We start from the raw sequence: 25,570 nt of genomic DNA, 5'->3' as shown, positions 1-25,570 counted from the left end.
GCCGATGATACAGACCGATAGGATGCTCTCGATTGTGCATCTGTAAAAGTTAGTGAGGGTTTTAGGTGACAAGCCAAATTTCTTCAACATCCGGAGGTGTCTATGTGGGTGGACCAATTACCAGTGTGTCCGTGGTTTGTACGCCAAGGAACTTAAAACTTTCCACCTTCTCCACTGCTGTCCCGTCGATGTGGATAGGGGGGTGCTCCCTCTGCTGTTTCCTGAAGTCCACGATCATCTCCTTTGTTTTGTTGACGTTGAGTGAGATGTTATTTTTCTGACACCACACTCCGAGGGCCCTCACCTCCTCCCTGTAAGCTGTCTCTTCGTTGTTGGTAATCAAGCCTACCGCTGTGGTGTCGTCTGCAATCTTGATGATTGAGTTGGAGGCGCGCATGACCACGCAGTCATGGGTGAACAGGGAGTACAGGACAGGGCTGAGAATGCACCCTTGTGGGGCCCCAGTGTTCAGAATCAGCGGGGTGGAGATGTTGTTTCCTACCTTCCCCACCTTGGGGCGGCCCGTCAGAAAGTCCAGGACCCAGTTGTACAGAGTGGGGTCGAGACCCAGGGTCTCAAGCTTAATGATGAGTTTGGAGGGTACTATGGTGTTGAATGATGAGTCAATGAACAGCATTCTTACATAGGTATTCCTCTTGTCCAGATGGGATAGGGCATTGTGAAGTGTAATGGTGATTGCATCTTCTGTGGACCTGTTGGGGCGCTAAGCAAATTGGAGTGGGTCTAGGTCCGCGATGGAGCTGGTTTTCTTTTTTTAATCCGTGATTGTCTGTAGACCATGCCACATACGTCTCGTGTTTGAGCCGTTGAATTGCGACTCTACTTTGTCTCTATACTGACGCTTTGCTTGTTTGATTGCCTTGCGAAGGGAATAACTACACTGTTTGTATTCGGTCATGTTTCCAGTCACTTTGCCATGATTAAATTCTGTGGTTCGCGCTTTCAGTTTTGCGCGAATGCTGCCATCAATCCACGGTTTCTGGTTAGGGAAGGTTTTTATAGTCACAGTGGGTACAACATCTCCAATGCACTTCCTAATAAACTCACTCACTGAGTCAGCGTATACGTCGTGTTATTGTCTGAAGCTACCCGGAACATATCCCAGTCCACGTGATCGAAGCAATCTTGAAGCGTGGAATTCGATTGGTCAGACCAGCGTTGGATAGAACTAAGCACAGGCGCTTCCTGTTTTAGTTTCTGCCTATAGGAGGGGAGCAACAAGATGGAGTCATGGTCATATTTGCCAAAGAGAGGACGGGGGAGGGCCTTGTATGCATTGCGGAAGTTAGAGTAGCAGTGGTCCAGTGTTTTGCTTGATCGGGTACTACAATCAACGTGCTGGTAGAATATACGTGGCCTTGTTCTCAAATTGGCTTTGTTAAAATCCCCAGCTACAATAAATGCAGCCTCAGGATATATGGTTTCCAGTTTACATAGAGTCCAGTGAAGTTCTTTCAGGTCCGTCGAGGTATCTGCTTGGGGAGGGATATACACGGCTGTGACCATAATCGAAGATAATTATCTTGGGAGATAATGCAGTCGGCATTTGATTGTAAGGAATTCTAGGTCAGGTGAACAAAAGGACTTAACCTGTCTGGGCTAGGGTGCAGTATTTTCACGGCCGGATGAAAAACGTACCCAATTTAAACAGGTTACTACTCTGCCCCAGAAACTAGAATATGCATAATAGATTTGGATAGAAAACACTCTGACGTTTCTAAAACTGTTTGAATGGTGTCTGTGAGTATAACAGAACTCATATGGCAGGCAAAAACCTGAGAAAATTCCAAGCAGGAAGTGGAAAGTCTGAGAATTGTAGTTCTTCTTTTGATTCTCTATCGAAACTACAGTGTCTGTGGGGGACGTTGCACTTCCTAAGGCTTCCATTGGCTGTCAAAAGCCTTCAGAAAGTGGTTTGAGCATGTTCCTGTCACTGGGCAGATAATAGGAGCTCAGTTTCTGAGTGGTCTGCCTGGCAACAAAGGGATTGGATATGCTCGGTCCCGCGAGCGTACCCCTCCTTCTTTTTCTTCTTGAATGAATATGCTATTTTGCGGTTGGAATACCATAAATACCATAAAATACCATAAAGATTGATTTTAAACAGCGTTTGACATGCTTCTAAGTACGGTAATGGAACATTTTGACTTTTTGTCTCTCGTTCTGCGCTCGCGCATTATGCCTTTGGATAAGTGATCTGTACGCACGAACAAAACGGAGGTATTTGTACATAAATATGGATTATTTCGAACAAAAACAACGTTTCTTGTGGAAGTAGCAGTCCTGGGAGTGCATTCTGACAAAGATCAGCAAAGGTAAGAGAATATTTCTAATACTAATTCTGAGTTTAGGTTGCCCTGAACTTGGCGGGTGTCTGAATAGCTCGCCGTGATGGCTGAGCTATGTACTCAGAATATTGAAAAATGTGCTTTCTCCGTAAAGCTATTTTAAGTTCCTGTATGTTGTTATGATTACACCATGAGTCGCAAATCATGAGGCATACACCCCCGCCCTTCTTCTTACCAGAGAGATGTTTGTTTCCGTCGGCGCGACACATGAAGAAACCCGGCGGCTTCATCGACTCTGACAACATATCTCGAGCGAGCCATGTTTCCATGAAACAGAGAATGTTACAATCTCTGATGTCTCTCTGGAAGACAACTCGTGCCCTAATTTTGTCCACCTTGTTGTCTAGAGACTGGACATTGGCGAGTAATATGCTCGGAAGTGGTGGATGGTCTGCCTCTCCTGCGACGACAACGTTGGACCAGTATGGAAAAAATTTATGAAATGTATGCATTCACTACTGTAGGTCGCTCTGGATAAGAGCGTCTGCTAAATGACTTAAAATGTTGTTTTCGGTCGGCCTCTGGGATTAGACCCAATGTCCAGGGTAGAGGTCCGAACAAAGGATACGATTCGGGAACGTCGTATTAATATATAAAAAAATTAACTACTGCATAGATTCCTAAGGACTTGAAGCGAGGTGACCATCTGTCGGCGCCATCTTGATTTGGTCCGCCATCACACAAATACCCTGTTCCCAGATCTGTTTGGGACCAGGCATGAAAATGAACCGAGAAGTTGGCTATACAGCCAAACTGATCTGGGATCTGGGACCAGGCTAAAAAACACTCACCCCTCCGGCACTGATGTCTTTGGTGCTGCAAAGGCAGAGGATCTTGTGAAAGGCGAATGTGAGCGCTGCACCTTAGAGGGGAGCAGTAATTGCAGTAATTGATGGCCCACATGAGTGCCAGGGAGCAGGCGTGCATCAGCTCCATCAAGAAGATCCCCGCCACCAAAGAGAGGCCATAGGGCAGCCAGCCCTCCACACTCTGAGAATACTCCAGCAGGGCACGGACCAGGAGTGCCTGGGAATGGGAATACCAGTGAAGGTGGGAAAGGGGGGAGGTAAGAAAGGAGGAGGAGAGGGTGGATGAGAGAAAGAGTGAGCAAAAGAGTTAGCATTTTGAGGCAGAAGACAAAAATGGAGGACAGAGGTAGAGTGAACTGGAGACTTTATTATGACTGAATGGAAAAGATAGGCACAGTCTAAAATATTGACAGTGAGATTACCAGTGCGTAGTATCGTCCAATCTATGCCAAATAAATCTATACAGTAGGCCTACATAGCACCCAGACAGAAATGTGAGACAAACGAGTCATTGTGTAACTAGTAAATCCAGTTAACGCTATTAGGGGAATGAGGAAAGCTGCTAGCATGTATCACGCCACACGTAGCCCTAGCATGACATTCAAATAAACAGCTAGAGCTGGTGGAAACAATACAGCCACTCAATAATATCGCAGTTGGGGAACTCAAAACTTAATTGCTTTCATCTGAAATGTAATTTAATATGGCTGTAATAAGCGCCCGCATTGTACTGCACTATCAGCACTTTTGCGTTTCACTGCCGTTCGATGCTAATTTGGGGTATTTTAGGTAGGAGGAGGCGGGAAATTAAGCCCAAAGTGGGGCAGTTGGAAAATAACTGCATATTTCTGGGCCAAAGTGCGACCATGGTACACACTGGCTAATCTGGAGGATTAATATGGGTTTCACCATCGAAAGCTTTGTAATCTTCTGCTATGTTTTCATAAACACTTTCAAACTAGTGTGAAATGGGATAGTGCTTCCCAGTGTACTTCCCAAATGGCACCCTATTCCCTGCAGAGCGCACTACTTTTTCCCTGGACAAAAGTAGTGCACTACATTGGGAATAGGGAATTATTTGGAACGCATCCCCAGTTTCTGAGCCAGCATGCAGGCCGAATGAGGACTGCCAATGTTAGCTGAATCAGCAGAAAATAAAGAAAGAAAGCGGATTTTAAGTGTATTTACAGGCCCCACAAAGCCGGTGACCATGGTGATGAGGAAGGGGAAGATGGCAACCAGCATCCGGGTCTGGCAGAACCTCCAGAAGACACGGGACAGGGATGCCTCTTCTTTCCCCTTCTGTTTCAGCTCATCATGCCACAGGCTCTCCAGTCTGACCGTAGGGTAAGAGTATGAGAGAGAGAGAGAGAGAGAGAGAGAGAGATTAAGATTAGGAAATTTGAGACCACTGACTCAGCAATAGCTGCTCTTGATCACAGATCTAGAATCAGATTAGCCTTCACCCAGTCCTAGCCTTTTCCTATTCGAGGGATGACAAAAACACCTGACCCTGTATCAATGGTTACGGAAAACGTATGCCTACTCTGCATAATCATAATACATTTACATTAGCTTCTTGAAACAATCCATGTAAGCATACTGTAAACCAAGATAGGCATGATGAAGAAAGTCAATGGTAGACCTACAGTATATCTTTCCAAATTAGTATGCACTACGCAGACATAAAGTAGGTGAGGTGATAGATCAGCTAATATTAAGTTGGTGATTGAAATTAGCATTTTTGGAGGACAAATTATAATCTTTCGACAAACGCACATTTCAAACCAGAATTTCACACTAAATTAGACTCATTATGTGGAAAACCATCGCCAAAGAACTGCATTTCACTTAATTTATTTTTGTATTTTAAAGCGACTTAAAGGTTTTACTTCAAATGAAAAGCACTACATAAAATAAATCCATTATTATTAAACGTTGTGGTTCAGCTTAATTACAGTAACAGGCAACGAGCCCAATGGGAGGTGAGAATGGATGGTGCGCGTAGGATAATTGCAGTGTGAGCAATACACGCCAACATGCTAAATATGTGCTAATGCACTCTTTTACAACCGTGTAAATCCCCATGAAGAGGGAAAAGGCCTTAATGACTAAATGGCTTGAAAATGGCTTGAAAAAGAGAGAGAAGGAGCAGCTGCCGCATCTAATTTATGTCTTAATGGGTTTATTAAAAACGTATCAGAGATATAAAGTGCATTAACCCGAGCACGTGCTCCCGCAGGCTGATAATTACTACTTTAATTCACATTACCTGCAACCTGAGTGAGAAGTTACAATTAACACAATTAAGCAGTCTCTGCAGAGCGAGTTTTGCAGGAAATGAAACATTCAAAGTTAGTATAAATAATATATCTCCTTTCGGAGTTTTTGGTTTGAAGTGATATCAATGGTCTATACACCAAGCAGTTTAATTTCGAGAGAAGCCTTTTGGAGTTTTCAATCCTGTAAAAGGCCCCAAAAGATAGTGAGTCTACAAGCAAATAAAATCCAGTTCACTGTCTGTAATTTTGAAAAGAGTCGTCTAGTAGTAATGCACTATGGAGTGTAATTGCACATAAAGCAACTATTAAAACTACAAAAAACGCTAACTTAATAATACCAACAATTTTTTTTTTAAACATAGTGCTGCAAGATGTAGGCCTAATTGCCACATTTTATACCGGCTAGCCTAACAAAAAACGTGCCTAAGAAAACAAATGTGGTGACTGAATGCAGCTAGTGGATAGCCTGCTGGTGTTTCATTGATAGCACCTGTCAACTCTCCCAGGCGGCTCTCTGGCTCCTCTCCTGTCCCCCTATCTGTGGGAGTTGCATAAGTGTTCTAGCCATGTAAACACGAAGTTAAACCCTCCACTCTACCTCTTCTTTTCAGACGCAGCACACACATACAATGCATGTGGCCGTTTTCAGGGCCATGTTTGGCCCCAGGCTAGGGACACACTTCTTATGTGTCCCTCCCCTATAGCATGTTATACGCCTAGCTGAAAGGAATTTCTGCTTTTGATCAAGATGTGGAAGTCATGTGAAAAATGAGCCACAAATGCTCCACCAGTTAATATGTCCATCTTTTGTTCATTCATTCCATCCATCAATCTACTCATGAATAACAACAGATTCACCTCCATAAGGGTGAGGACACAAGACATGAGCAGGAAGGATTGCTTGAGGTGATTTTGGCAGCTAACAAATAAAAGTTGTGTTTCCAGTCAAAGAGAGACATGGAGAGACAGGCTGTCCCGAGGCGAGGACGAGGGTTAATGACATAACCACTCTCTCTGTAGGCAGGACTGAGCAGAGCTAGTCCCTGCTAACTCTAAAAACACCCTAATCCCAGGCTATTAATACAATCTTCCCTACCGCCAGATCTCTATGGAGACAGGATGTTCATCATTCAGTCAATCAACCCCCGTGGAGGGTGACTCTTGGAAATCAAGGGAATATCACATTAGGCAACTGCAAAGGTCCACTCAGCAATTACCCACAATGCACCTGGCTGGTAAACCTCCACCGCACTTCTGTTTTCTTTGCCTACCGTCTGTGTTTGTCCAATGTTATTTGAACATTGGTTGGTTTAACTTGCAAAGGGACAGGAAAAGGGATTCATTGAATGTTTGTTGAAGGGGAAAACATTGGGTTCCTTGAATGTTTGTTGAAGAGGAAAACAATAACCCTGTTGAACCTATGTAGAGTCAATGGACAGTAGGGTGCTTGACAATATCCTCACCTGTGGCAGTTGTATTCAGAGCTCTCGTGGCAGGACAGGCCCCATACATCGTCTATGGAGAGGCTGGATGTCTTGTGGGCCCTCAGAGCGAGCGGGGTGAGCCAGTGCAGAGTCATGAAGGAGAAGAGGCCAGCATTGTCGACTAGGTGCTGGTGCCTGTGAGAAAGACAGTAAAAATCGAGGCATCATTTGGGTGTTAGAGAGAGAGAGAGAGAGAGAGAGAGACAGAGAGCGCAAGAAAGAGAGACAGCAAGAAAATAAGAAAGAGGCCCTGAACCTTCACTGACTCGGAAAAATGAATCATGAACAACCGTTGTTTGAACAGCAGTTTGCAGGCACTTCATAGAAAACTTGGGAAGCAGCGGAAAAAAGTTGCATTTAAATGCAGTGCCCTCTGTTAGCGATTCCCTTAAATGGCATCCTATTCCTTTCACAGTGCACTAATTTTGACCAGGACTAATAGGGCTCTGGTCAAAAGTAGTGTACTATGAAGGGAATAAGGTGCCATTTGTGTTGCAAAGCAAATGTTGCACCTATACACTCACAACTCAGCAGGGCACACGGTCTCTTTAGTCTCAACATTGCAGTATTTCAGATTAGGAGCTGAGTAAAGGCCCTAAAAAGAGGGTGCTTACTTGTGTGTTATCCTGAAGGGCTTCATTATCTGCAGGCTGTGACTGGAGCGGCCAGATCTCCGCCTGGGACTGGTCCACGCCACCACCTCCCTTTGGCCTTTCTCTTCATCAGGGTCAGGTAAGGTTGGGGTTGCGGGGGAGGTCAGGGGCAAGCCTTCCACCCGGCCAGCTGCTTCTAGGGCATCAGGGAACATGGCTGCCCTTCTGTAGAGGGGAAAGGCAAACACAAAGGTTAGTTGACATGTAAAAGTGTTCGAACTGGACCTTTCTGTGGGGAATGAGGGTTGGAGTTGAATTATGGTCATAATAATAATTTATTACATTTGTAAAGCGCTTTTCATTTTACAGAATAATCTCATCATTATTTTATTTTTTTATTAAGAATTGACAAGTAGACAGGGCAACTGACACAAAGAACACAGCTGACGCTACAAGGGACAAGGACACCAAGGAGCATAGCTATCAACAGAAAGCCTTCCTAAAGAGAAAGGTCATTAGGCCCATTTTAAAGGAGCCCATAGTCTGTGCTGCTTTCAGGTGGTCCGGGAGGGCATTCCAGAGGATGGGGCGGTCGAGCTGAAAGGAGCGGAGGTTGGTCCTCCGCTCCTTTCCGTTGGTCCTCCGCTCCTGGTGATATGATGGTGTTTTCTCACTCGCATCCAGGATCCTGGCAGCGCTGTTCAGGATGTATTGGAGCTTCTGGAGACTCCTGCCAGGGATCCCGATGAAGAGTGCATTGCAGTATTCCGGCCTTGAGGAGATAAAGGCATGGACGAGCTTCTCTGCATCAGACTGAGTGAGGGTGGGACAGAGTTTGCCAATGTTCTTGAGGTGATAGAATGACGCTTTACACAGTTGTTTTATGTGGCTGTCAAAAGTCAGGGGGGAATCAAGCTTTACACCTAGATTGGAAACTGAGGGGGAGAGAGCGATGTTCTGTCCTGCAATGGTGAGGTGTGTTATTGATGAGTGCTGGACCTGGTGGGGGGTGCCAGAAAGTAGGGCCTCGGTTTTGCTGCTGTTCAGTTGAAGTCACGTTTTTTTTACATGTGCAGAGACACTTGATGGCCTAACAACACGTTTGAGTGCAGTGGTTTCAAGCACTTTAGAGTCGAAGTCCTCAAATTCATGAATTTCAGTTCACTCTCTAAATGTAACTGTCTGTTTATCTCTGTCTGTCTATTGCCTTACCACCTCCCTCTGAGCCCCATTAGAGAAGCCTCTTTGTTTTGCTGACTCACCGGTGGACACACACACACACACACACAAGAAAGATTCACTTCCACCTTTATCATGTGTAGTTTGTCACCAGTCCACCAGGCTGATAACTTTGCAGAATCAAGTGCTATAGCAAAGTCCAAGCCTAAACAATTCCAAAATAAACGCCCTGCCAAGGAAACATCCCCTGGACTGCACTGCCCAAACTTGTTGAAATCAATGATTTCCTTACAGTATGTCAATTCAGCCTGGTCTCATACACTAGACACAACATAGTAAATGTATTAGTATGATATGTGACACCACCTGGATTTGGTTTTATGTATCAAAATTTGAAAATGTGTTTTTTACATTGGATAAAAGTAGAGACTCAGAGCTACAAAATGTATTATCATACAGTGCATTGAGGAACAATGAGAAAGTAATTCTGCTTTTAAAGTTGATCAACTTGCTGGGAGCTAACCAAGCTAGCTAACGTTAGCGACCTTGTTAAAATTCACAACATATCATACATCTAGGAAATTCGTAACATATAATATATAACTTGTAACATCATACGTAATGGGTGATGGACATCCACAAATTAATAGAAACCATACGAAACGTAACATATTGTCGTGTCTTTGGCTATGCCGGATTAAGTGATATGACATGCTAACTTATAAAATTATTTCTCTGTAATTAATATTACCTGATTAAGCTAATCATGTAAATGTAATTAACTAGAAAGTCGGGGCACCACAGAAGAACGTTTATAGAGCTGTTATCTTCTGAATAAACTCTGAAAATACTTAGTAATATTTTACATCGATAGCAGTCAATCTTATCTTATTTTCAATCTCATCATGAAAGTTATAAATTCTTGGTTATCTTCACGAACCCTGGCTAACAAGTTGAATCAGCAATACAAAATTGGGTTTCATTATTTATTTACTAAATACCTAACTAATCACACAGAATTACAAATACACAGAATTCATATGATGTCATACAGAAAACGTCCTGGTGGACTGAGCCTGTATCATGGCTGGTTACACAAAGGAAAAGGGGGTTGGGCTTGAATGAAAGAGCGGGAAGATTTAGGAACACAGAAACAGCAGCTATGCTATCGTAAATACATTATCTTATGCATTCTAAATTACCGCCCATTTGGAAAAGGAAAATGCAATAAATATTTACTCTGAGCTGCGCTTCGGTAGATTGGTCGTAGATGCTGGCCGTGGTTGGCCAACAGATCTTCCTGTTGTGTAGTGGAAGAATGTCAATGGTGGTGGTATCTTCGTCTGGTTGTTAGACTGGATCCGTCGTCCGTCCTTTCCTAGCCCACGTTAGCAGCGGCTAACTCAACGGCTAGGAAGTATCACTTCTGTAGTGAATAAGCTCAAAGTTCATACCAGTTCATACCATAGCTCACGCCGAGGTTGGCTTAGTTCTGTTCTTGATATGTGTCTGTCCTTATAACGTAGAGGCTGCAGTCCTCACGTACTGGAACACGTGAATGTCTTTTCGTCAAAGACTTATATAGTGGAGAGGGGGAAAGGAGGGGTTTCATCGTTTATAACCCCATGTCTCTTCACAGGGTTGGCCACTGATCGGCAGGGCACTTTCCATATGAAAACCCAATTCTCTCATTTGGAAGCTAAAATTACATTTAATCTCCTAACAAACAATTTCAATATCAAACATTTCAATTGCATAACAATTCCATGTGACTCTGATAACTAGAGGGTGTATACTTTCTCCGGTACAGTTTATATCGTCCTGCCATCAATCATAATGTCTCAGATAACAATGAACTGACATACATACTCATTACGTTATCAAGCATATTTCCAACTGGTTTTATTAACAAAAGATGGTTCCTTTCCCTATTTGTTTGATGTTCCCAGACTCTCTATATTTAACACAGGCTATTCCAGTCCTTCAGTAGGGTCAGAGAGAGAGGGGAAGGGAGAAGGTATTTATGGGGGGGTCATAAACCTTACCCACAGGCCAACGTCATGACAGTCCCCCCATGTTGGGTTCAATCTTGCGATTAACCTGCATGTTGTAAACCAACATAAAAATGAACGTGGGTTGTCCGGGTTGTGGATCATCGTTGTGGTCCCCATCTGGCGGTCGACCCGGGTAGGGTGTCTGCAAATGAATAAGTCCGCTCCAAGGCTGTGCAGCAGATGTCCAGTTGGTGGTTGCTATTGCAGTCCCCCCTCTGGTGGTCGACCCGGGTAGGGTCTCTGCAAATGAAGATGTCCGTTCCATGACTCGGCAGCGGATGTCCGGGTTGGGATCGTCGTTCCGGACCCGTCGTCTGGTCGTCCAGACTGGAATATCTGGGCAGTAACTTAGGCAGAGGTTAACAACGCACACACACTCATGAAATATATCATTACATTTCCTCCCAAATGAGCGGCGTTGTGGCACTAACTGATGGTTGTATGGGGGAGTTGTTTATGGCTCTATCACTTTCTATGTGCCAAAGAAAATGAAACAAAATTAATGAAAGCATAAACAAAACGAAATAGTTATGCCACCTTAATCATCTTATTGGACTGTATTCTATCTACGTCCATGGTCTTGGCAAAATGACCCTATCATGGCATTGTCTAATGTCATATCTAGGGCTTTCCTAATTTGCGGGGTGGCGCTTAGGGTACTATCCTAAGTTGACAACTATATGATAAGTCTACAGCTGTGAGGCACTAGTTTTGGGCAGTCTACAGGATGACCTATGGACTTCTGGTTAGAAAACTGGTGAGTGCTGTAGAGTCAAAGGCCTAGAAGTAAATGTTCAACTTTACTAAGGCTGGTATTTTGTTTGGACCCTTAAGTGATCCTAGCATAAATCCTAATTGGATGTTCCGTTGTGCATGTGCGTTTATGCTTACACAATCGCGCATGTCAAGGGAAGATAACCAAGTATCCTGGCAGATTACAACTTGTTCAGAATGAGTCTGACGTAGTCAGGTAATTTTCAGGTCAATGCCTGGAGGTCAGTCAGAATTGGTGTCAAGGGAGTCTGTAGTAGTTTTCTACAAGTCACGGTGTCTTCCACTATTGTAGTGGCGGTAGGTATGAAGTCTATTTCATAGCTATGTTATCCACGGAGGAGCTAACCTCACGACGGAAGTACTCTAAGTATTAGACCAGTCGTACGTGGTGTGATCATGGTTCATGACTTCTAATAACTTTTCTCCTGAACGGAGGGTTCTATTTATTAGTGGCATGTGTTAACCATTGGAGGAGTGCAATGGAGATTCCCTTCCCCGTGTTGCACTCTGAGTGACTCCTATGTCGCTATTATCAATAGCAATTTAACTTGTGAGGTTACTAATCCTCTTACTGAGTGTTGCTGGACTGACTGTGGTATTGGTACTGGTATTCAAGGGGTCCAGTTGTCCTACCGATTTATTCTGAAATATTATCTACCGGAACACATGATTGGAGCATATTACTAGTTGTATTGTAGTTGAACCTACACATGGCAAGGAATGATTATTGTTGCCATTTGTTTTGGAGGTGGACAAGTCCACTGGACTTCCTTTACGACCAGTGTGGTACACCTCAGTACTGTCTTAGATGTGTTCTAAGATAATCCCCGTCTAGGGGCCTGTCTGCTCCTCACTGTTCTCATAAGGGAGTTTACAACTAGATTTGATTTATGCTCTGGCGGCCTCGTACGGTGTTGTCCGTAGTCTCGACCCCCCCCCCACCGGCCTCGATGAGGCTCATCATGGGTCTGGGCTACTATTCCCCCCCCTTGTGTCTCGGGACCCCCCCACCAGCGGGTGGTGTTGGTGTCCGAGGCGCAAACGAGAAGGTCGGACCCTATGTACGAGTTGTCAGTGGCCGCGTTATTATGAGAATGGCTGTAACCTTTCAACCAAATCTCCTGGTGTTTGTGCTTCAACACCCTCAGTGGCTGTCGAGGTCTGTCAGTCACCACCGCGTCCGCGTGTGGCAACCTCTTCAGTACCTGCAAACTGAGACGAGGATATCGGTCTGTGATATCGCAAAGTGTTTCACCAATGGGAGTCATCGGGTCAGTTGCTGGACTGACGCCATTAGTGTCATTGTAAGGGGTGACAGTCCCCAACAAAGCAGAAGGTGTATCATCGGAAGCAGAGTGTACTCTGCACATCAATGTTTTTCTTGCTGAGACGGCCGCAGTGCTTGCGGAAGTGTCCGAAGGGCCAGAGAAGTTCATCTCAACTACCGTATTGCACGACTGCAAGAAGGAGGGAAGTTGCTCATTCACAGAGACAGCTGGCTCGAAATCATGAAAAGAATGGTCAATCAGATTGGCTGATGGAATGTGTCGAGATATCGTAATATCTCCTTGGATCGGATTCTGCACCAAGAGGTTTCTACACGTCTTTTTCCCAAGGGGTGCTTTTGACAGATACCCCTCGTGAAGGACTGCGTTGCAGCTAGCGTTAGGGGAAGACAGTGTGGTCAGTGGAGAAGGCACTGTGGCCTGTGACCATACCTGGTTGGTTTTCCAATCCATCAATGGGAGTAACCGATCCATCAAGTCTGCTCCAAGTGACAGGGTTACAGTTTCGAGGCTGGTAACATACACAGGATGAACGAGCGATACGTCCTGGAAGTGTAGTTTCAGCATGACTCTCAATGTGAGAGGCGAGGTAGTCTGAGTGACCCCTCGAAGTGTAGTGTCGCATCGTTCCACTTTTAACCAACGTTTAGTTGGCTTCAAAGCCCTTTTGAGATCATCAAACAATGTTTGAGAGATGAGTGATATTGTCGCACCCAAATCAATTAGCGCCTGACAGGCTAAGCAGTCCTCCAGGACTGTTTCCAGGTATGGCCGTTTAGATTCGTGGTTAGTGGACATATTCCCCACAAAGTGGAGTGGTCGTTCGCAACGACGTGATGTGCCATGTCTGTTCAAGATGGAAGCAGATTGACTTTTCCGATTTTGAGTGGGCTTGGCTTTAACTAAGCGTTTGACCTTTACCTTCGCAACTTTTGTATCGGAGTCTATAGACCGAGCCCGGGGGCTTGTTTCTTGATCAAGCGGGCCCTGGATAGGGTCTTGAATGAGAGCGGGAGAAATTTGAACTTTAACGTCCTTGCTATGGGTGTTAATTCCTGCGGACCTGGTGTCCGGTAATTCCCCGTCTAGTCCTTGTGACTTATCTTTTACCCTTTTCTCAAATTGTTCTCGCTTTAGTTGTTCCCGTAGTGGGACTTCTGGAGAACATTGGTCTACGTTTTGATCGTCCTTCAACCCTTTGTTACCCTTGTGTTCTGACACTTTGTGTGGGTTGGGTACAGGAACGTAGCGAACAGGTCGATTGTAGCGGTAGTCGTTTTGAAGGCGACGTACTTTACAGTTATTTCGACCGCGGCGGTTATTGGAATCATGGTTTCGTGGTAGAAACTGTTGTTGTGCGTCAGCTCTCGACGCTCCAATACCTGATAATGCACCCTCTAACTGGAGTGAGTGCTCCTGGTCAAACTTCAAAACCGAGTGGTCAGGGCTCTTAGCGTTGCGAGCTTTTGATGCCTCAAAAGCTGTGCTTGCAAGCTCTCTGAGTTGTAAGATAGGCAAGCCAACGTGGGCTGCAGGGCCCAAGTAGGTAATGAAGGTGGGATACATGTTCGACAGAAACATTTGTTTGAATGGTAACAGCTCTTCCATTCCTGTTTCTGTGAGTAGGCCAAAGTAAGCTGAACGAAGCCTATGATAGAAAGCTTGTGGGTGTTCGTTTCGAGCTTGTTTGACCGTGTTAGCCAGTGAGCTATCGTGTTTGCGAGTCGCAGAACCACTGAATTCTAATTTCAAAGCTGTGGCAAGTTTAGCGTAGTCATTTAGCACGTGTTGCTGTTGTAGGCGAATGAACCTCGTCACGTGTCTATTCGACGTTCGCTTCAACAGGTAAACCCTGTCAGAACCCGTAGCGTTCGGGTAGCCATCCAACGCGTCCTCTATGTCAGCTAGGAACGTCTCAGTATCGTTTGGCTGACCTGGAACGGGGTCAAAGGTGGGGAAATTCTTGACGAGTTTGTCAAGGTATTCCGCGCCAAGCGGGCGGAGAGGGTTGGCTTCATCCTGTGGAGAAATTGGGGCCGAAAGGCCAAGAGGAGAAGCCAAGCTTTGGCTTTGTTGGCCAAGAGGAGAAGACTGACGGACACATGATGGATGCAATGTCTGAAACCTATCGTCTTCACTCCTTTGAGTACCGGACTCCGGTTGCTTGGATGGGTAGTCATGCTGCGTGACTATTCTGGATTTCCTCCAGATGGTACCTAAGGGTGGTCTTCTGCTGCATTGCAGAGTCCACTTGAGCGCTTAGAGTACCAATTTTGGACACGTGAGTGTCACACCTGCTCCTTTCGGTCTCAAACTTATCTGTCATGGTTTGCAGATAGATGTCTCGAGTACGGAGCGAGAGATTCAGTGATGAGATTTCCTCTGCTTGCTTAGAAATCAATATTTCCATCCTCATCACCTGAGTTCTCTCATCATTCAATTGGTCAGCAACTTCAATAAGTTCTGCTGATTTATCATCCAACTTTGTCACTGTGTTCATTAACTGATCGTCTTTGTTCTGCAGCGCTTTGAGGAGCACCGTGTTATTTTGAGTAACATTCAACAAAACAGCGTGCATGTTGTCAAGTTGAGCGCTCCTGTTTGTAGATAACTCTTCAGATTTATCTAGTTTGGCGTGGACATCATCGTATTTAGTTTTGGCTAAATCGAGTTGTTCCTGTAGCATATGATTCTGTTGAAGAGCTTGTGCTCGTTCATCGTCATAAGTATTTGCAATTACTTTTAATTGTTCCGATTTCAAACGCAGTTCCTTGACTAGCAGAATGTTTTCATTTCCTGCTTTTGTCAATAGTTGCTCAGTTCTCTCCACCTGTGCCCTCATGTTAGCCATGTCTTGCACGTGCTTCAGCTGTGCACTGTGGTATTGGATCGATGCCAACCTTTGATGGCGATACATAAGTGCTAAAGTGGAGAGAACCGTCACAAAGCCTGTGTTTGATGGTTGATTTTGGACAGCGTTCGCAATTTCGGCTGATTTTTCACTAATGGCATAATTAGGGTTGGTATCGCTGCTGAGGTCAGAGATCAATCCTTTTATGGGTGGAGGTTCACTAATTAGTGGAGGAGTGGTGACCACCTCCTTTGGTAGCTTGCACATTATTAGAAAAATTTAGAGGAAAAATGTTCCTATTTTTTTTTTCAATGTTTGGGTTTGGAATTCATTGGAAGCTGCAAAGACAAGTTTAATCTATTTATAGATGTTGACGAACCATCAGTACTGTACCAGTAATGTGGAAGTTGGATGTGAATGAATTTGCAAAAGCAAATTGAATGAATTAATCAATGCCAATGATTAATCCTACCTGGGTAGGCTATCTGGGTATTTAACTTGAATTAACCTTAGAGGTTGCTTCATCCAGGTTAATATGAGAAGTTTTAAAAGTGTCTCATTTGATTGGAAGAACATTAAGGTTTGTTCAACAATTTAACTTATTAAATTGAATGAGACGATAATCCCTACCATCTCCATTGATTGGATATCATAAGTGTAAACAGTAGATTAAATGTTGGGAACACTTCCCACTATGGTACACTTCTTCCTTGGGCCGAAGCCACATGGGATTCCCGCTGGGGCGGGACTTCTGTCAGTACTGGATTACTGAATGGGTTTTGCAAAAACCAAATTTTACTGATTGATCAATTTTAATGATAAATCAAACCTGTATAGGCTATTTGGGATTTAAACTTGAATTAACCTTAGAGGTTTATTCATCTAGGTTAATGTGGATTTTTTTTTACAATGTCTCATTTAGAAAACTCATCAATTTGGATATTTAAAAAAAAATAAAAAATCCACTTGAGAACGTAAATCTGGCAATTTCACTTATTAGTTCAATTGAATAAGACATCGATATCCGTCTGGATATCATGAGTAACGACTTGAGTGTCACCTGACTAATTATTTGAAAAAAGTACTGGTGACTCTCATAGGGGAGTCTGCTGGCACACGTTGAAATCAACGGAAGTACCCAGGGCAGGACTTTCGTTCCGCAAGTCGGATGAATTACCATGTGGCACAAACAAAATGGCTGTTTTCCCTTTTGTTAGCTTAGCATCTCGAGCAAGCTAATGCTACTTGATGCCTGAAAAATGCTCACATAGGATTCCCTTGGCAAGGGAAAGGTTTTACTTATAACGTATTATGTTCAAACCCTTTTCGGCGATATTTGACGATGTTTTAACCGGAACTCGCGGTAAACAACAAAATGCACCGTGGTCTCCTCGCATCGAAACGCGAGAGACAGACAGAGAGATACTTATAAACTGGTCAAGCTAATCTCTCCTAAATTTCAATCGGCTGGGTCTTTGTCCTCGCTCGAGAAATTAATAATGACCTAGCCAACACGCGTCTGAAACGCGCGAGGCAGAAATAGCCCAGCGTTTGGCCAAACGCGCTATTTATCAGATAGCTTTATCAGCCCTCATACAGAACTGTATAGGGTATGCTACCCACTGACTACCTCAGAGCACAACACTGAGGCGATTCTCCAGAGCACACACGCACCAATAATTCCGATCTACAATTCCCATAATGTATATAATCAACTTGGTATATTATGTAATCTGCTTTTCAATTTTATATAGGCTGAATCAAAATGAAAGCTTCATCCTATTTTAGATTCCTCGCACGGGGGCTCCATTATGTCGTGTCTTTGGCTATGCCGGATTAAGTGATATGACATGCTAACTTATAAAATTATTTCTCTGTAATTAATATTACCTGATTAAGCTAATCATGTAAATGTAATTAACTAGAAAGTCGGGGCACCACAGAAGAACGTTTATAGAGCTGTTATCTTCTGAATAAACTCTTAAAATACTTAGTAATATTTTACATCGATAGCAGTCAATCTTATCTTATTTTCAATCTCATCATGAAAGTTATAAATTCTTGGTTATCTTCACGAACCCTGGCTAACAAGTTGAATCAGCAATACAAAATTGGGTTTCATTATTTATTTACTAAATACCTAACTAATCACACAGAATTACAAATACACAGAATTCATATGATGTCATACAGAAAACGTCCTGGTGGACTGAGCCTGTATCATGGCTGGTTACACAAAGGAAAAGGGGGTTGGGCTTGAATGAAAGAGCGGGAAGATTTAGGAACACAGAAACAGCAGCTATGCTATCGTAAATACATTATCTTATGCATTCTAAATTACCGCCCATTTGGAAAAGGAAAATGCAATAAATATTTACTCTGAGCTGCGCTTCGGTAGATTGGTCGTAGATGCTGGCCGTGGTTGGCCAACAGATCTTCCTGTTGTGTAGTGGAAGAATGTCAATGGTGGTGGTATCTTCGTCTGGTTGTTAGACTGGATCCGTCGTCCGTCCTTTCCTAGCCCACGTTAGCAACGGCTAACTCAACGGCTAGGAAGTATCACTTCTGTAGTGAATAAGCTCAAAGTTCATACCAGTTCATACCATAGCTCACGCCGAGGTTGGCTTAGTTCTGTTCTTGATATGTGTCTGTCCTTATAACGTAGAGGCTGCAGTCCTCACGTACTGGAACACGTGAATGTCTTTTCGTCAAAGACTTATATAGTGGAGAGGGGGAAAGGAGGGGTTTCATCGTTTATAACCCCATGTCTCTTCACAGGGTTGGCCACTGATCGGCAGGGCACTTTCCCTATGAAAACCCAATTCTCTCATTTGGAAGCTAAAATTACATTTAATCTCCTAACAAACAATTTCAATATCAAACATTTCAATTGCATAACAATTCCATGTGACTCTGATAACTAGAGGGTGTATACTTTCTCCGGTACAGTTTATATCGTCCTGCCATCAATCATAATGTCTCAGATAACAATGAACTGACATACATACTCATTACGTTATCAAGCATATTTCCAACTGGTTTTATTAACAAAAGATGGTTCCTTTCCCTATTTGTTTGATGTTCCCAGACTCTCTATATTTAACACAGGCTATTCCAGTCCTTCAGTAGGGTCAGAGAGAGAGGGGAAGGGAGAAGGTATTTATGGGGGGGTCATAAACCTTACCCACAGGCCAACGTCATGACAATATCATACTAAACGGTGTCTCGGATTTACATACAGAATAATACGTAAGTCTGAGACCAGGTTGGTCAGTCCTGACTTTCTGCTGCTGGGCTAACTGTGGGATGGGTAAATGTATGAACTCAACAAAAGACAAAAGGGCAACAAAATAGATATGGAATTAGGCCAAAACTGGTTAATATTAATTTAAGATGACTTTCAAATGACCAAAGGAGGTTAAGAGGGTGACCTGAGAATAAGCAGACATAAATGTTTGTTTACCCTACATTCTGACATCTTTGTTTGCTGATAATGTCAAGTCCAAATAAATGGCAGGTCAAAAGCTATTTTGTCTGAAAAATGTATAATGTATTGTAATGAAATAGGCTGGGAGCAGTTCTCAAACCCTTGATGTTCTAGCCCGAAGTCCAGCGCGCTATCGACTGTGCCACAAAAACATGCGCATGCGGCAGAGTTGATATCCGCGCATATAAGCCCAGGGTCGTTACAGTATTGATATAATTTTATGAAAGTGGATATAATTTTTAACAACCTGTCGGGTTGCGTCAATCGAATCTGGTATTAGGATATAAACAAACCATGCAACTTAGTTTTACAATGATTATTTAATTCATCTATTAGTAAATAGAATGATAGTTTCCATTTGTACTATGATTTTCATATATACGGCCTCACTGTAACCCCACGCAGGGCAGACAGAGAAGAGAACGACACATCCTTTGTTCATCCTTAAATACTCTGACAGAGATAGTTCCGGCTCAATGCTGGCCTGTCAGAGGGAGGATGAGCATGTTTAAACTTACTCATCCTATCGTTGGCGTGCAGGCTGGTCCTAGCCTCGTGACGCACTTCCTGTTGCCGGGTGTAGTTCTTGTCTTCAGCAGTTGACTTATCCATAGTTTATATACTTAATATTGTAGCATAGCTTCTCCGTTATATTATATAGGCTATGCAAACAAATAGCCAGTTCAATCCTAACAAACCACAATCACCATCCATCACAATCATCTCCAGTTAAACATTATAAAACTTTTTCAACATCTACATTACAGGCTGTAAGAAACTTACATGTGAAAGTCTGCAGTCTCTGTTTGAGTTGTTCCCCTGCGGTGCAGCTCTCAAATCTGATGTTTATGAATAATGGTTGAGGTGTGGCTCATTGGATTTGATACATACAACTTTCGAAGGTTGCATCAAATGTTATTTTAGTGCACATATGGACTTATGTTTTGCGCAACGCTTGATAAAGTACATAAGCAACACTTATATACCGTCAACTGTAAAATAATTTAAAGCCAGGTCCCAAATAACACTTCTTGCGAGTTTTGTTACAAATTCGCCCGTATCTCGCTGATGAGTTCTCAACTCCGCTGTTCTTCCACTTCGTGCATACGGAATTCCCTATATTCACCTGACGTCATAACTGCTTAACCAACCGTAGCCTTGCTTGCTCCGTCGCCGTAGCAACGTGAATGGTTGCGACAAGAAAGGCACATGGTGAACTCTGACAGCACGCGCGACCAGATTAGGTTTCTCCGAGCTATGGTATATTTGGCTATAAAGGTAAACAAGACAGCAGTCCAGCCAAGGCCAGGGAGCTGAGTTGTGTGCACAGTTAGCATGTGATTTGCATGGAAGGACAGTGACAGAATAATAACCTAAAGTAACATGGTGGCTTCAAGCATGCCTGCATTGTATCATGAATGGTGCAAGTATTGCCAAAGCTTTGTAAATAATAAGGTATATTGTGCAAAAAGCTCTGTTGTTGATTAGAGGCACTTTGATTCCTTATGAAAAGTAATTTGTTATGCAATACTGTAGGTTTAAGCAATCCATCTCTTTTGTACCATTTATTTCAATAAACTATTGTATTATAATTTGGCGGGTGCTTATATTTGTCCTATTTCACACATGTACAACTGTGTATTTATACACATGTGGGATTTGGAAATGTGTTTTTTTGCAAATCCCAACTCTCCCTGAGACACAGTCTGAGAGTGTGCCCACAGCCAGGGTCTGAAATTAATAAACGGTGACCCTGGAGCAATTAGGGTTAGTTGCCTTGCTCAAGGGCATGAGCAAGGCTGTGTGTGTGTGTGTGTGTGTGTGTAAGTAAACGGGTGCCCAGGGTGTTCATTAGCATTCTTGCAGTTAGTGCTAATGGCCAGGCAATAGATGGTAGTAAGGATGTCTACAGTATGTTGGAACAGGCTTTGTTTACCCAGCTGGCAGGGGAGTGGGTGGGGGAGACAAAGCAATATTTTGCAAATCAGTAGTCAGTCGGCCCCTGGCAAGAATGGATGATTTGAATTGTAAAAAGCTCATGTTTCAGGTAGTTCAATGAATAACAATAAATAATACAACTTTGAAGACTCACCTTGAGGGCTTGAGAAAGTTTAAATACCCATAGGGCTTACTGCAATTTTGGCCTTGGTAGGCTACACTAGTTTATTAGGTATACTAACACCTCAGCTATAAAGGTTTGGTCTAATCAAGTCATTCTGGCCAACATCCTTTTCTATTCAGTATCCACTGTTATATAATAGAGAAGTACTTGATGACACAGCTGCTTCTTGGAGAGATCCACAGGGTGGCCAATAGACTCCATGAGGCCTCAGAGTCTGATGTTCAAGAGGTGGACATTGAGGAGGTCCAGGGAGAAGACGTGGAAGGCTGAGAGGAAGACAACCAAAGCTTTAGTTTCTAGACTATCATTTTACAGATATGTTGAAAACGTTTTTGGGAGATGCGATGGATCATTGGGGATCATTCAATATTCCCTTTTGTTCAGTGAAATCATCCCATGTGAAGAGTCAACTCATTTAAAGTACAATTTGTAACTTAATTGTTTTCTATTGGAAGGATTTAATCATTTGTAATTATGTCTACTTATGATAAGGTAAAAGGTTTATGTTTCTGTCTCTATATGATATGGTAAATATATCCAGTGCAAAAAACATTGACATTTTAAATGGTATTAATATTCATGTTCAAATATTCCCCGTTAAATCCATTGGGAAGTTTCCATCTCTGAATATTCCCCAAAATGTGCAACCCTACTCGCCAATGTCCCGTTTCTAGACAACAAGGTGGACGAAATTAGGACAAGGGTTGCCTTCCAGAGCGACATCAGAGATTTTAACATTCTCTGTTTCACGGAAACATCGCTCTCTCGGGATATGTTGTCGGAGTCGGTACAGCCACCGGGTTTCGTCATGCATCACACCCACATAAACATCTCTCTGGGAAGAAGGGCGGGGGTGTATGCTTCATGATTAACAACTCATGGTGTAATCATTATAACATACATGAACTCAAGTCCTTTTGTTCACCTGACCTAGAATTCCTTACAATCAAATGCCGACCACATTATCTCCTAAGAGAATTCTCTTCGATTATAGTCACAGCCGTGTATATCCCCCCCCCCCCAAAGCAGATAACACAACAGCCCTCAAGGAACTTCACTGGACTCTATGTAAACTGGAAACCATATATCCTGAGGCTGTATTTATTGTAGCTGGTGATTTTATCAAAGCTAATTTGAGAACAAGGCTACCTAAATTCTATCAACACATTGACTGTAGCACTCGCATGGGCAATACACTGGATCACTGTTACTTTAACTTCCGCGATGCGTACAAGGCCCTCCTCCGCCCTCCTTTTGGCAAATCTGACCACGACTCCATTTTGCTCCAACCGTCCTATAGGCAGAAACTCAAAACATGTACCCATGGCTAGCCGTGTGGCTCAGTTGGTAGAGCATGGTGTTTGCAATGCCAGGGTTGTGGGTTTGATTCCCAAGGGGGACCAGTATGGAAGAAAAAAAATGTATGAAATGTATGCATTCACTACTGTAAGTTGCTCTGGATAAGAGTGTCTGCTAAATGACTAAAATGTAAATGTCTCACCTCGGAATTAGTCTACAGTGACACCTGTTGGCACGTCAAACTCTTCTGTATTGCAAGTGCTGCTTAACCTTGGTCAGTGATGTGATCCACTCAGTACTAACAAGCTTGTAAAGGCCTCTTTAGGACAAGAGAAACATCGTTGTTACAGTATGAACAATGTTAAGAAACCATAACAGCTTTACAATTACCTATATAGGTTTTGTCCTATCCAGCCCATACAGTGCAACCACTGAAGTTAACACTGTTGGATAGGTGAAAATCAAGGGTTCACTACATAGGCTAATCCAGTCATGACATAACATTGGATAGGTACCATTAAATAAGTGAGAAAGGAAGGATGCATTGTAAAGTATTTAGAATAGGCCCAAAATCTTAGTGAGAAAAGCACAGACAGAGCCGCGGAAGTAGGGGTGCTCCCCTTGATACACTTGAATAATAAAACTAATAAAACTAATATTTAAAATACTAACAATACATTTTTCCCCCAATAATTTCAAGAGATTTGCAGATCTGCAAGTTTTATTGTCACGTGCACAAGTACAGGGAAATGTCTTTCTTGCTTGCTCTTTCCCAACAATGTTGTAATCAATATAAGTAGTACTATTAAAAAAAAGTAAAGTAGAACAAAAACACACTAGAAATAGAAATAAGAAGAACACGAGAAATAAGTAAGCTACTGGGTCAGTTCCAGGGTCAGTGCCAATACCATATTTACAATGTGCAGGGATACTGGAGTGGTCAGGGTAGATATGTATAGGGGTAAGGTGACTAGGCATCAGGATATATGATAAACAGAGTAGCAGCAGCGTATAAGATTATGTGTGAGTGTGTGTGTGTAGAGTCAGTATGAATGTGTGTGTTTGTTATGTGCGTGTGAGAAAATGAAGTGTGATTGTGTGCGAGTGTAGAGGGTGCATAGAGTGAGTATGTGAGTGTGCCTAGAGTCAATGCAATGTTCTTTATAAAATAGAATGGTAAATAGTCCGTGTAGCCATTCTGTTAGCCATTTAGCAGTCTTATGGCTTGGGGATTGAAGCTGTTCAGGACCCTGTTAGTGTCAGACTTGTTGCTCCGGTACCACAAACAGAGATAACAGTCTATGGCTTGGGTAGCTAGAATCTTTATACATTTTCCAGGCCGTTCTTTCACACCGCATGATATAGAGATCCTGGACGGCAGGGAGTTTGGCCCTAGTGATGTACTGGGCAGTCTGCACCACCCTCTGTAGCGCAATGCAATTGAGGGCAGGGCAGTTGCCATATCAAGCAGTGATGCAGCCAGTCAAGATGCTCTCAATGGTATGCCTTCTTCACAACTGTTTGTGGACCATTTTAAGTCCTTAGTGATTTGGACACAGAGGAACTCTCGACCCGCGCCCACATCCACCGTTGATGTGGATGTGGGCGTGCTCCCCCCCCCCATTTCCTGTTGTCCACGATCTTGGGTCGGCCCGTCATGAAGTCCAGGATCCAATTGCAGAGGGATATGTTCAGTCCCAGGGTTCAAAGCTTGGTGACGAGCTTGGAGGGGTCTATGGTGTTGAACGCTGAGCTGTAGTCAATGAACAGTATTCTCACATAGGTATTCCTCTTATTTAGGTGGGTGAGGGCAGTGTGGAATGCAATTGAGATTGCATCGTCTTTCGATCTGTTTAAAAAAAAAATATTTATCTATGCAAGTCAGTTAAGAACAAATTCTTATTTACAATGACGGCCTACCCCGGCCAAATCCAGACGACGCTGGGCCAATTGTGCGCCGCCCTATGGGACTTCCAATCACGAGTCAAGATCACTTTCTGAATCAAAATGCAAGCCAAGATCTACAGCTCCGATTTAAAAAAAACATGGCTTAAAAAACGTAAGCATATGAAACATTAACTAATTAAAAACTGTTCTGTAGCAATGAGATTTGTGCAGTAGGCTACAGGCCCAATACATTATCGCTGCATGTGGTACCATCCTGTTGTAACAGATACTTTTATTATAGTGGTTAAGATTGACTTTCATTGTGTTCCATGGTGTTCATCGCCCCCTAGGGGAACTTTCTGGTATTTAGAAAGACTAGGAAGTAGAGTAGAGTAGTCATTCCGCAAGCAGACAAGCAGCTAAAAACAACGCTACGGTGCAGTTCTTTCAGTGCAGCTATTTCTTGTCACGCTTCAGTCTCGGAAAATATTTGTTTGTAAATTCAATTCAACCGTATTGCTAGTGATGATAATATTGAAAATTGCTTACATTTACTAACCAAATTGCCTTGCCTTCCATGTATGCTGTATTAGTTTGCTTGTGCGTCATGTAAGCGAATTGTAAAACATACTATACTATAGTTTTGTTATTGTTTCTAGTGTAATATGCTTTGTTATTGTACAGAGGTGTTTGCACGTTATTAGAATAATGAAAGTAGTTGGCTAGTTGTCACTGATATGGTAATGATCTATCTGGTTTGGCATGATGCCAGATACATGGTACCTTGGCACGTGCTTTGTATTAATGCAACTTGAACTTGAACTGTATAATGTACAGCCAATGTGAATACAGTCAATACAGTCAATGTGAATTGAATACTAAAGTATATTATTTTATGTATTTGCAGTTTCACAACATAAACGTTTTCAATATATTCGTTCAAGAAATGTCATGCCTTGGGAGTTTTATTGAAGACTCAGTTGTTAGCCATCTGTCTAGTTTTGCATGGGAACACAATTCCAGGGCAGAATAGTGAAAAAACATAATCACGGCGGGCTCAAGCACAAGAATAATCGCACATGGTTATGATTCTA

At 43.0% G+C, this 25,570-nt stretch overlaps 1 pseudogene; it reads right to left on the bottom strand.

The window, feature by feature from the left end:
- The window catches only part of LOC115205047 (multidrug resistance-associated protein 5-like), a 49,992-nt pseudogene extending 30,019 nt beyond the window's left edge, over positions 1-19,973 (bottom strand).
- Positions 19,974-25,570: the final 5,597 nt, after the last annotated feature.

This window comes from Salmo trutta, chromosome 13 (genome assembly GCF_901001165.1).
Source record: "Salmo trutta chromosome 13, fSalTru1.1, whole genome shotgun sequence".
NCBI lineage: Eukaryota > Metazoa > Chordata > Actinopteri > Salmoniformes > Salmonidae > Salmo > Salmo trutta.
Note: the sequence above shows the minus strand (reverse complement) of the source record. Positions and strands in the feature narration are given on the sequence as shown.